The sequence below is a fragment of the Protopterus annectens genome, chromosome 11.part0, assembly GCF_019279795.1.
Source record: "Protopterus annectens isolate FY-2018-M chromosome 11.part0, PAN1.0, whole genome shotgun sequence".
NCBI classification, from domain to species: domain Eukaryota; kingdom Metazoa; phylum Chordata; order Ceratodontiformes; family Protopteridae; genus Protopterus; species Protopterus annectens.
In genome coordinates, this window is record NC_056745.1 from 1,258,335,438 (window position 1) to 1,258,348,131 (window position 12,694).

Sequence of the window (12,694 nt, forward strand, 5' to 3'; positions counted from 1 at the left end):
GCATCAAAGGCCTTAGATAGGTCTAACAAAAGGGACAATACAATACTGCCAGAATCACGGGCATGGTTAATATTATCAATAAAGGAAAGTAGAGTTGTGGTGATACTGTGTCCAGGTCTGAATCCATGCTGTGTTGCGGTTAGCATGTGGCAATTTTACAGGTGGGGTAAAATTTGAAGGTGGATACATTTTTCATGAATTTTAGAGATGGGAAAAAATGGCTATGGAGCAGAAATTAGAGATGTCAGTGTTGCTGCCTCTTTTGTGTAAGGGAATGATAAAGGCTTTTTTCCAGATGAAGAATACGTAGGATTCTTGGATGGAACGATTGATTAGTATACAGATGGGGACAGCTATGCCATCTGCTGCCAGTTTAAGGAAGTTAGCAGGAAGGTTGTCGGGGGCATTGGAGCATGGTTTTAGTTTCTGGAGGAGTTTTTTTATAGTGGTGACAGGGATGGGTTAGAGGGGGATGACAAGTATTTGTGGCAGAAGGACAGGAGTTGTGGGACAGAGAAGTCGAAGGAGCGGCAGAGTTCTGAGGGAAGGATATGGTAATCTTGGCTATTGAATCTGTGACCGAGGAATTAAATTTGGTGGCTATGATATGATCTGGGGAGCTAGGCAGAGAACAGGTACTGTCTTTCCTGCCAGGGCTGAGGAGGGGAGAGATACTATTCCAAAATTTTTGGGGGTTGGACTTATGGTTGTTTTGGAGCTTGGAGTAGTAGGCTTTGCAGTCGGAAGAGATTTGTTTTTTTTAACTCTATGACAAAGTTGTTTATATTCAGTAAGGAAGTTGGGTGTTTTATATTTTTGGAGGAGTTTCCATAATTTATCATGACGTGCATGAGAGTTAATGTTTCTCTGGAGAGCCATGGGGCAGTTTTGGATTTAACTCTTTTTGTTCTGGGAGGGGCGAGGCTGTTTAGCAGGTTAATGAAAGAAGTATTAAAGTAAGTAACATCATTGTCAAGAGGAAGAGTTTTCAGAAGGCTTTAGTTCATCTTTTTTAAGCAGTCAGAAAAAGGATTGTGGGTTGAAGTTTTTGAGGTTGCGGGTTGAGATATAATTATGTTATAAGTGTACGGAAGGAGGAGTGCGACGTATGAAGGCAGGAGGGTGATCACTGAGGGAATCCGGCAAAGTGCCACTGTCAGAGATATCATTGGGATGGGAAACTAATATCCAGTCCAGAGTACTGCCTGAAGAGTTGTCTTTATTTGGTCTAGTAGGAGAGTTAACTAACTGAGAGAAGTTATTACAAGTTAATATCCTGTGAGGTGGTGGCTGACTGAACAGAAGTCCAGTTACTGTTAACGTCTCCTAAGATGAGAGTTTTGTTTGCAATATTAGTGGAGAACTACGAGAGGATATCCTCAAGAATGGGGGTGTTACTTCCAGGTGGAATATTATGGTTGCTGATTTTTAGTAAGTCTAGGGTTATTTCAGCTGTACCGGATTTAGGTATATGGTTGGTATAAGGAGCGACTGTTAGAGAGGATGAAAAAAGTAGGGATACTCAACCTTCTTTCTTGAGTTCTGTCATTTCTTATGATTCCGTAGTTAGGTGGGGTGATTTCAGATTCTTTCAGAAGTGGTTTGAGCCATGTTTCGGAGACTGATACTATGTCAGGGTTGTTATGGGAGAGCCAAGCGTGAAAGCTTGGCAGTTTGTTACATAGGCTTTGGGCGTTAATAGTAGTGAAGAGAAGAGACTTGTGAGGAGACAGTGTAGGGGATGGAGTTGGGTGTGGTTTCTGATTGATGGGAGGGTCCAGGGTTGGGGTGAGTGTCACCTGAAAGAAGGATAGAGATAAACTCGAGGAGATGGGATAGAAGTTTTGAGGCATAGCTAGAGCTGGAGTGTAACAGAAGAAAGCATATAGGAAAGGGCTGAGGCATATATATGAGGTGAACAGCTTTGAGTGAAAGAGGAGAGAGTTGTTGGTTTGATAAAGGTGGGGTTAGAGGTAGGAAGTGTAGTAGGGGTCTTTTTTTGAAGTGTATACAGGTTGTGTGGAAGGGAAGTCAGGGAGATAGGCAAGGTGGAGTAGGAGGTAGAAGGAGAAGGGAAGGAGTATTTGGAGTAAGGAAAGTTCAATATGGTGCACAAGATTATTGTAGTGTAGTATGGAGGTAAGGTGTGAAAAAAGGGGCAGTGCTAGGTAAAGTGGTGTGTACTGTTGAGAAGACAGATATTTTATAAGGGGAGGGAGCTAAGCAGTTGAGATTAGGCGGAATTGATAAGTGAGGGAGAGAAGGAATAGATAACAGAGATGTGGGAGGTGCGTGGTATGATAGGCTGGGAATGGTGGTGGTAAGTAATAGGGATGTGGGTGGAGCGTGATATGATAATTTGAAAATGGTGTGGGAGTGGTGCCGTGGATATAAATGTAGAGGTAGTGGAGGTTGGGAAATGGGAGCAGGGTAATGGAGTGAGCACAAAGGGCGAATGGAGTATGCAGAGCCAAAAAGGAGGAAGTTTTTTGTTTAGATTCTCGTCTCGAAATTTTCAGTGAAAAACAGCCACAATTGGGAAGACAGATGCAGGTAAGCCTAAGGTGAGTATAATACAAGGGTTATTGTTGGGCTGAGAGATATTAGGTTGTGGTTAATAGTGACAGGGCAAGTACACTTCAGAAGAGATAAAACCCTACCAGAATAAAAGCAACAGGGAATGTGGCAGTAACGCAATATGTTGCTACAAGTGGGAAAGGAGGTGTGCTGCCATCTAGTGCTTAACTATTGTAGAGTTTATATTTGGAAAAACGAAAATGATAAGCAAGGAGAAAAAGGCTGCAGGTGGGGAAAAGTAAGGGGGTAGGAGCCCGCCTTTAAAACTGCTGGTGTGCACGCCGCTTGAATAGATAAAAACAGCATTATTAGATAAAAAACGAGGCGCAAGAGCTTAACATGTACTCAGACAGTAGAGGGAAAGGATGGTGAATCTTGAGGAGGCTTGCAAAAATTCAGGTTCACGTCAAGAGGTGAAAGAATCGGTTGGGCCATTGTATAGCTGGTTGGGGAGGGAGCACCCGTGGTAAAGGACTCAAGCAATCTGCAATGAACAGAAAAAGAGTTAAAAGTACTACAGCAGAAAGCAATTACGTGAGGACAGAAAGGAAAGGCTTGGGAGATGGACAATTAAGCAACTGTGGATACTGACATGATCGTAGCGTTTTTGCAATCAGGTTAAGTCATTCAGTGAGGTAAACACAGCACAATATATATGGCAATACACTCTAAAGAACAAATCTAAAGAATAATTACTAGAAAGTCCTGAATATTACAAATGAGATAAAAGAACTGGAAACAGGATATTTAGAAAAGTGAAGGAGCAAATAACTGAAATAAATGATTGTAGGAACAATGCATTCAGAAGACTGCAGAGGAGGAGTGAGGTTTAAGAAAGGCAGGAACTCAGCAATTTAATACTGGACTGATAATTATAAAGAACAAAAATATGCAATGTATAATGATGCAAATAGAAAGAATGTTAATAAGGGTTTGTTTTCTTTCCGTTAGCGTATGTTTGCCTATGTCATAAGTGATATTTTAATAAAGGCATTTTGAAAAATACCGATATTAAGAATGAGAATGTTTTCCTAAAGGTACTCAAACATTTAATAAGTTTGACAGATTTTAATTTTAAGAATTTGTTATGCTTGCTTTAGTCTGTATTGTAATTGCTAATACTAACAAATCATCAATCTTGTTTATTTAAACTCATAGGTCTGGTTTTGCTCATAACCTTGATAAAGCCAGAAGATGAAACCTGTGTCTATGGGCTTGCTCCATGAACCAGTAATAAAGGAAGATTTATAACTTGAAAAAAAATTATTACGAGTGATTTCTATGGGGGAACTGCCTTTGGCTAAGCTACTGATTTAGCTAATGCCACCGCCTTGCTGCAGTGGTAGCAATGATCTGTAATAACTGCTCAACCACAATCATGGCTTACAGAACAAGTATTTTAGGAGAACTAATAATTACAAGAACAAACTGGAATCATTTAGTTAAAAGGTGCAGCTTCAGCTGTCAGCATTCTTCACCAGTTGTATTGAAGTGGACACGGTCAACACCTTTTCAAACTTACACCTTAAAACTTCCTGCAGGAAAAAAGTATTCTAGTATAAATTGGAACAGGTGGAGCTTAAACTTTTGAAGGTAACTATTTTGTGACTGACACATTTTCATTCACTCTCTCTCTCTGTTTCTCTGCAACAGTACAGGCAGGTAACACTTCACAATAACACACACAGTTTTTGTCTCTTTCTGCTATCAAGGGATAGCAGCTAAATGCTATTCCTCCTTTGAGTCTGGCAGCAGTTTAACAAATGGGCAAGACTTTCGTGACTCTTCATCAAGCTGACTGCTGTCAAGTAATAAAAAAGTGAAAAAAAAACAGAGGAGCTTCTCTCACAAAGTCTTCAAAAATGGAAAGTTTTGCTTAAATTCTTGATTACAACCTCCATCCAGTGCAATGGTGGTATTTAATTTTGTATCTCACGCAGTCTGAGATTTGTTGTACAATTTTAGGCACAAAATGTAAATGACTGAAGCAAAGACTTACCTCCACTTCAATCAAGCAACACCAAGACAAAAAGTTTTTTGCTGCTGATTCCAATATACACAGAAGCAGCATGGCAAACTGGTTCCAGTACAGACTTGCAGTCCTGGTAGGATGCCTTGAGGTCAACAACTAATGCCAACGAGCTGAAAGCATTTCCTTTTCCTTACCACTCTTATAGGAAATGTGGTTTTCATTCTTCTCCTTCTCTGTCTGTCTCCTCGACTACACAGATTCAGCCATATTGCTTCTGGCCACTGGTTATATAGGTTAGTTGCCTATCCCCTACACCTAATTACCTAACAGGTGATAGATGACGGCATAAATCACCAGCTACTTACCATACCCCATAAGACTTTTAAAGAACTGTCTAAGCTGTATTCCGGATCTTATATGACTAGCAGTCCTACATCCTCTATCAGTACTTCCTGACAAACATTTCCCGGTAACACAATCACATTATTTATTGTGTTAGCAGGCCCCATTTTATGTACCCATGAAGATTACAGCCTTTAATGTTGATGTCTGTAGTGCCACGTGATGTGTGACAGTGAAGGAGGTCAAGCAGGGTGGGGTTTTTCACAACATGTAAGGCCAGACACATCTGACCATGCAGCAGCCTGTAAGAGATGAAATATAACGAGAGGGCTTTTTCTCTGTGCCGATACCCTCAGCGCTTATTTCAGTAATTTTCTAAGGCAAGAATCTTTGGAGTCTCCTTGTTGGACAAGGTGTTTGGACAGATATGTGCAGATACGAGCACTGTATCCAATGATAGACCTAATAAGGGATATGTACAAAGAAATTAGGACTTCCCTGAAGTCAGGGGGGATTCCCCTGGAAATCATCTGTGCCGGGTTGAATAGCATCCTATGACTGATGCATGGTGGTCACAGGATAGCTCATTATCAAAATAACTACCAAGACCTTTAATGACTTATGTCAGTTTATGGGGAGTGTCCCTTATATGGTATGAGAAAGACCTGCCTCTCAAATAAAATTATACATTTGTTATATTGAGCTTGAACTCCTAGTCATTATACCAGAATTTGTTTTTTCGAGCCCTTGTTGGAGTATATAAGTGTCTTAATGGGAGTTTACCTAATCTGCAGTCATCTGCAAATGTTTTAAGACTAATTTAAGTCGGGAACATCCCTGAGAAGATAAGTGACCACTTCTGTAAAGGAGCACTTAAATAAATATTTTTTAAACTTTGTTTTAGGAGGTTTAACAGAGGAAACAAAAGACTCTGGGGAAGAATATTCGACTTCAAAACACTTCAAAAATTCTTTCAGACAGAATGTACCTTCATAGTCACACTGTCAATCCTAAAAAAAATTCACAATGAATGGTGTTGTTTGAGGATCCTAAACATGAATACTTAGTTTACCCATTAGTAGGCAAGACAGCCGGCTCATTTTGGAAATAAGGGAGTTGATATTATAAACTCTGAAAATGGCAAACCCAGGCCCAACCTCAAGTGAATCAAAAGCAGTTTCCTGTAAGTGAAAAAGAAAAATTTGGTTGTCAAACACAACAGAAGACAATAGGAAGGAATACAAAAAGTAAGCAACATACTTCATAAAAGTCACAGAAGCACCGGCGAAAAAAAATGCAGACAGCACGATGGGAAAGGGAGACTGCTACTTTGAAATCATGGCTCCCAATCTACACTGTCCTCACTCCATCAAGGTCAAAAGATGTCCAATACATAGAGAGTAATGGAACAGCTCAAAATAAGTGTTTTTTGCAGGGACACTTGGCCCCTGCATCCCCAAACAGAAGGCAAGTCTGCATACCCCATTATATATATCAACTCCATGATAATTTAACTATGAAGAAATGAGAAATTCCTCAAAACAGCAGTCTTGGGCAATCACTTCTTTGATCTAGATAGAAGTAGCAAATGATTACTGACAATCACACAGATTATAGACATACAGGAAAGTCATAAGTGAATTGATTATGGCAGCCCAGGAAAGTTTTATCTGCTTAGTGGACCTAAGACTTATGGCAAAGGTTCTTTTGATTACCAAAGATGGACCCCTTCTTAACTACAGCTTAACTTCTCAAAAGTCTACGGAGTAGCAAGCATGACTACCAAATGAACATGTATCATTTAAACCTCAGAGGTTTACTTTTGTCAGATTATTCTGAACTGCTGCCTATTCATGCCCCATTCACAGCATGGTTTGCATATGCAAGTCCCAGAGCAGAAACCATGAACATTATAGTAAACAGCACCATTGGCTGCCTGACAAATACAATCACAACTAAATCACAGACTGCTACTAATCCAAGAAACTAAAGAAATGAAATGGAAGAATTGCAGTAATTAGAATCTGAACTAAGTACTAGTAACTTGGAAAGAAATCCTGAAAGCTTGTAAAGAAATCTTGAAAGCTTGGACTAGCCATAGCATGGTTTTGTCTTGTTGCCATCCTAGAGGTAGGCGAGTTGCTTTTTCAGTAGATGAAAACACTGCTTCCATGTGGTCTGAAATGCAGAGCATGCAAATTTCTCTGTTATACACCAACAGGATTTTTTCTATTTGCATTACTCTAACCTTTTTCCCACCATTCAGTCCTCCTGCACTCCGACCCTTCCCTAAATAAATAGTGATCACAGACGACTACCCCAATGAAATCCAGTCGGTGAAACAAGCCCTGGTCACAGCAAATACCCAGTTACTGTAATTATGGACTGTTTCAGGACAAATCTTGTCCTTGTTATTGTAGTCCTATTAGACACTAGAATACCCCTCAACTGTCGAGATTTTTGCACAATGTCTGGCTTTTTGTTCGGATCTTCACAAAATTTGGCAAATCAATTAAGATCAAAGTCATTAAATAAAGGCATACTTTTGAGTTTCAAACTGCATATCACTGATAAAATATATGCCAACAAAAATCCTGTTATTCTAGCAACTTTTTACGATTTTAAGAGCAATATTTTAAATCTGTCCCTATTTTGGGCCTTTGCCCCACCCCCCATTATTTTAGACTTTGTCCAAATTTTTTTCACTAAGAAATTAAGGTATGGACACTAGTGATAGGAGGTTCCATGGGCAATCAGTTATATGAGGCATATGGAGCTAATCAATATGTGCTCATCAACATTCTGCTTTAACTGCATTGCCACTTTCTGTCCCACAAGGAGCAACACAACATTCCCATTAATGAAAACGCAGGTGATCTGAAGCAGCAAGTGCCCCACCATCAACAACCACCCTGGCATCACGGTCGGGTGTGCAAGCGACTCTAAGATCCTCATTAACTTACAATGTGAGGAATCAGGTACGCAAACTAAAAACCATGTACTTAGTGTACTTAGGTGAAAAGAGGCACTTTAACCAGCACTTTGTTAAAAGCAGTGAAGTGTCCAGGTATGCTGACCGTAATTTAAAGTATGATGTAAAAACGGGTATCTTCACATTCTGACACAATGTTACAATGTGTTTAAAAAAGCAAGGTCTTACACTAGACATTCTGATTTCTCTTTACGAGTCAAATTTTATTCTGCTCATCTGTGTGTGTGTGTGCGTGTGTGTGTGTGTGTGTGTGTGTGTGTGTGTGTGTGTGTGTGTGTGTGTGTATGAGCTAATCAAGTATTCCCTGACAGAAACTACTAACAGAAGCTGTAGTGCCACTACAACATTGTGCAGAATTTATTTTCCATCTACATTACGAATGTTTACAGTGCATCACCTTTTTTCCTGCAATTATATTCTTACCTACCTACTGACTAGTGACACAGAAGTACTAAAATATAGGCCACGGAGCTTCTGTAGGATGACATTTTAAAATCAGTGTCTTTGAAAGGATATTAACCTGGTCATAAGATTGACAAATATAACATCACTAGCCATTGTGTTACATCACCTCTGTACATCTCTAACCTTATTAAAACTCTTCATTCACTAACAGCAGCAAATGACTTACCCCACTGTTTTTTTTTTATTATTTCCTTAACACTAATGCCACTCACCTCCCCAAAATGCATATTTTCTGAGACATTAAATGACAATTACAGCTGATGTTCATCTAGGAAGCACCTTTTTTCTGTAGCAATATTTTTCTCAAATACTCACTTTACTCTCTGTTGAAGAAGAAAAACCAAGTTCCTCAAACTTCCAAAAATTCTGTTCTGTGGATTCAGTCTGTGCTGACCAAACTGAAAACAAGAAAGCCAAATGTCACTAGAAGAAAATAGACTGGTAACATCAAAACATACCAATATGGGTTACAGACACCATTATTTATTTCATCCGTTTATTGACAAGGAAAACAGATTGATCTTTGTAGAATTTTTCTTGTTGTGACCCAAGCCATAAAGGTAGCTAACAGGAGCATGCACACTTTACACAAACAATAACAGGACATCAGGATCAAACTCCAGTCCCCTGGAGCTGTTAGGCAGCAACATTACCCACAATGCTAACTCCAAAACAAACAGAACTGTACCACACTACTGAAGCTGCAACAACTGCATCCAAGTACATCAAAAAGTTTCACCGTTTACCAAAACGGCACATTTTCAAAGAATTTCTTGTCTACCCTGCTAAAACACACAAACACGACTTCAGAAAGCAGTATTGGAGCTATTCAATGGTTTCATGCAGTACAGTGATGATTTTGCAGTGCTAAAGTGAAACTTCCTTTTGTGGTATAACAGAACATTTTATATATATATATATATATATATATATATATATATATATATATATATATATATGCACACACACATGCCATATATATAATTTACATTGACATATGGAAAATAACAGGTGTCACACTAGTGGGAGGTATAAGAATGGAATGCAAATATTACAAATATTTAAAACTACCATAGAGCCTGTTCTTGCCAAATACAAAGAATACTTGTTTGAGGTAATCACCATAATATGAATGTATTAAAGTTATTTGTCTCTACAGCCTTTATCTTTCAGGGGTATACATTACCCTGACAATTTTTTTTTTTTTTTTTGCTGAACAGTCAATTCTGCTTCTTAACTGTCTGCCTGTGCTGTCACTTTCTGTAATGGAAAGGCCATCAGACAGCAAAGAGCTAGAATTCAGTTTTTACAGCTGAAGACCTTGAAAATTCAGTCAGTTCCCACACAAGACGAACATTAAATATGGATCACAAACTAGAGCCAACTTAATAGCAGCATGCCTTTCTTAGATAAAACTTTACCACCCACTCCAGCCCTTTGCCCTTTCCAATAACTACTTTAAACATATTTACCATGTGACCACACCAGTCAACAGCCTACTGAAAACTCAACACTGATATAACAAGACTAGAGTGGATCAAGACACTACTGCTTTTTAAACATCCTACCCAACTGCTATCAGCATACCTTCTCAACTGTCCAGATTTTCTCAGAATGCCCAGGTTTTTGCCTCATGTTTTTGGTCTCTCATAAAATTTGTGGTTTTCTGGCAAATTATTGAGGATTGAAGTCACTAAATAATGGCAGATATTTGAGTTTCAGACTTCACAGCATTCAGAAAATCCGTGCTAATACAAAACATTTTATTCTAGCAACTTTCCAAGTTTGTAAGAATAATACTTAAAATCTGCCCCCATTTTTGGGCCTGTGTTCTCCCCACTGTTTTTGGCTTTGTCCAGATTTCTTGTGTTAAGACTTTGAGAGGTATGTCTATCAGAAATGCAAGACCTGAAACTGAGTCACAAAACTTTGAAAAACTAACTGTGCTTCAGACTAAACAACAATAAATTTAAAAACTCACTTTTACCACGATTCACTCACTGCAGTTACATATATATCTATAGCTATATAATATATATATATATATATATATATATATATGTTTATATTTATATATCTATATATAGCTATACACACATACACACACACACACATGCGTGTGTGTGTGAGAGAGAGTGCATACATATATTGATTCCAAGACCTGCGCATCTCACAGGAGGAAAATACACTAAGGTTCCATATCTCAGACATTGTTTGTATTCTCCCTACATTCAGTACCACTATTCTGAGGAACTGAATTACAATACTAAGAATATCAACACCAAGCCTCTGCCTACAGCTGAACAGCAAGATTACAATGCAGCAAGCTCAGTTTCCAAACATCCCAAAACTCACTTCATGTGTACCACAAAAATCTTCTAAAACTATATCACAATCAATAAATAAGACTGGGGGAGAGAGCTAATACAGTTAAAATGTGTATGGATCCATGTCTATTACTGTACGAATCATACACAATCATACTTTGTAAATTCTTTTTTTTTTTTTTTTAATTCTCTCCCAGGACATTGCCCAATGGCACCACTACCTGCAGTCCATTGACCCATTCATTTCAAGGGTATGGGAGCCGAATATTACCAGGCAGTAAGACAGACCTATGGCACATTTGTTTCTGCCCCGGAATCCCAATCAGAGTGACAGTTGTATGACAACGAGCAGGTCAGTTTGCAGGCTCTGGTGAAGGACTACCATTCTCCACTCCCCCCGGGACCACACCTCAGTGGCTCCTCTAACCTCCACAGCTGATGTCTCCTGAGGAGAAGCAAACCTCTGCTTGCAGAGTTTCTCTCGCCTAGAAAGTACAGTTGTGTACAGTTACCATAAATGTAGATGTTTGAGTGTATTCACGGTTGCAGTCATCACATTTGGGTCATCCCTGCCAGGGTAGCCCTCAGCTGGCCCGAATACCAGAGGTTTGGTATTTCTGCATCAGTTGCTGTCGCTTGAGGACTGACGTCATAGTCAGTAGTATAAAGTAAGGCAGCCGACGCCATTACATCAGTTTTTCCTGCCCTAACCTGTCAGGAGCAACCAAAGTAGGAGGCCAGGTTCTGTTAGAAGAACCCCACCAGTGGAAAATAAATACCAATATGTCACTTGTAAGGAAAGAAAGAGAATAAAGGGGGATGGAGGGAGGGAAACCAAGACTGCAACAGTGAATACACTCGAATATCTACATTTATGGTAAGTGTACACAACTGTACTATGTACTTAGTGTTTCACTATTACAGTCATCACATTTGGGTTGATTACCAAAGCTGAGAAAATGGGTGGAGGTAGTCAAGGAAACTAGGGGCTGGCTAAGATGCCCTACAAGACTGCAGAGGCAAACCCTGCCCTGGATTTGGACAGGAAGAGGCAGGTGGTAATGCTTGGTAAAAGTGTGAACAGATGTCCAGGTGGCAGCCTCCAGGATGTCCCTGGTGGGGACTCCTCTTAGGAAAGCTGCAGAGGTGGAGACTGCCCTGGTGGAGTGTGTCCTGACTCCCTTGGGGGAGGCTTTCCATGCTGTTTGTAGCAGAAATGGATGCACTGCCCTATCCATTTGGAAATTGTTTGCTTGGAGATGTCTTTGCCTCCTGCCCCTGTAGCAAAGCTAACCAGCAATTGATCAGACTTTCTGAAGGATTTAGTCCTGTCCAGATAACTATATAGATGTGCACATACAGCTCAGATTCTAAAAAGCCTTTCCCCCTTGTTCTGGGGATTAGGAAAGAAGGTGGGCAAATGAATGGATTGGTTGAGAGACACACTGGACACCACCTTGGGCATGAAGGATGGGTTAGTTCTGAGGGATACCCTGTCTGCATGGAAGATGATGAAGCATTCCCCAGCCATGAGTGCTTGCAGCTCAGAGAGACTTCTGGCTGAAGTCATGGCCAGAAGGAAAGCGGTCTTCCAGGAGAGAAGTTTTAGGTCTGCAGAAGAAGCTGGTTCAAAAGGGGGCAGGGTGAGCTTTTCCAAGACAAAGTTAAGGTCCCAAGCTGATCTTGGTGCCCTTCTGGGGGGGCCTCAAGTTGCTAGCCCCTCTGAGGAACTGTTTGATCAAAGGGTGTGAGAAAAGGGGCTACTCAGTGGGAAAATTAGCAGAAATGGCAAAGGCATGAATTTGAATAGAGAAGGAGAAACCACTGTGTAGTAGGTCAGCTAAGTAATCCAGGATGAGAGGGATGGAGGGCTGTGCCATATTGGCTCCCTTAGCCTGGATCCAGGTACAGAAACTTTCCCATTTATCTGCATAAGCCTTTCTGGTGCTAGGATGTCTGGCCTCACGGATAACATCCAGAAACTGTTTACGGAGGATGGTAGATTGCTTTGGGGTTAGG

General features: G+C 40.1%; 1 protein-coding gene and 1 long non-coding RNA gene across 2 annotated transcripts in view; one reads left to right on the forward strand and one right to left on the reverse strand.

Annotated features, from left to right (window-relative positions):
• Positions 1-8,752, reverse strand: part of LOC122815815 — a 113,845-nt gene extending 105,093 nt beyond the window's left edge. Inside the window, exon 1 of the long non-coding RNA XR_006366999.1 lies at positions 8,664-8,752. This is a non-coding gene — a long non-coding RNA (uncharacterized LOC122815815). The remainder of the gene's footprint in view (positions 1-8,663) is intronic.
• Positions 1-12,694, forward strand: part of LOC122815814 (rab-like protein 2A) — a gene marked incomplete in the record, with an annotated part of 1,114,697 nt that overhangs the window by 465,455 nt on the left and 636,548 nt on the right.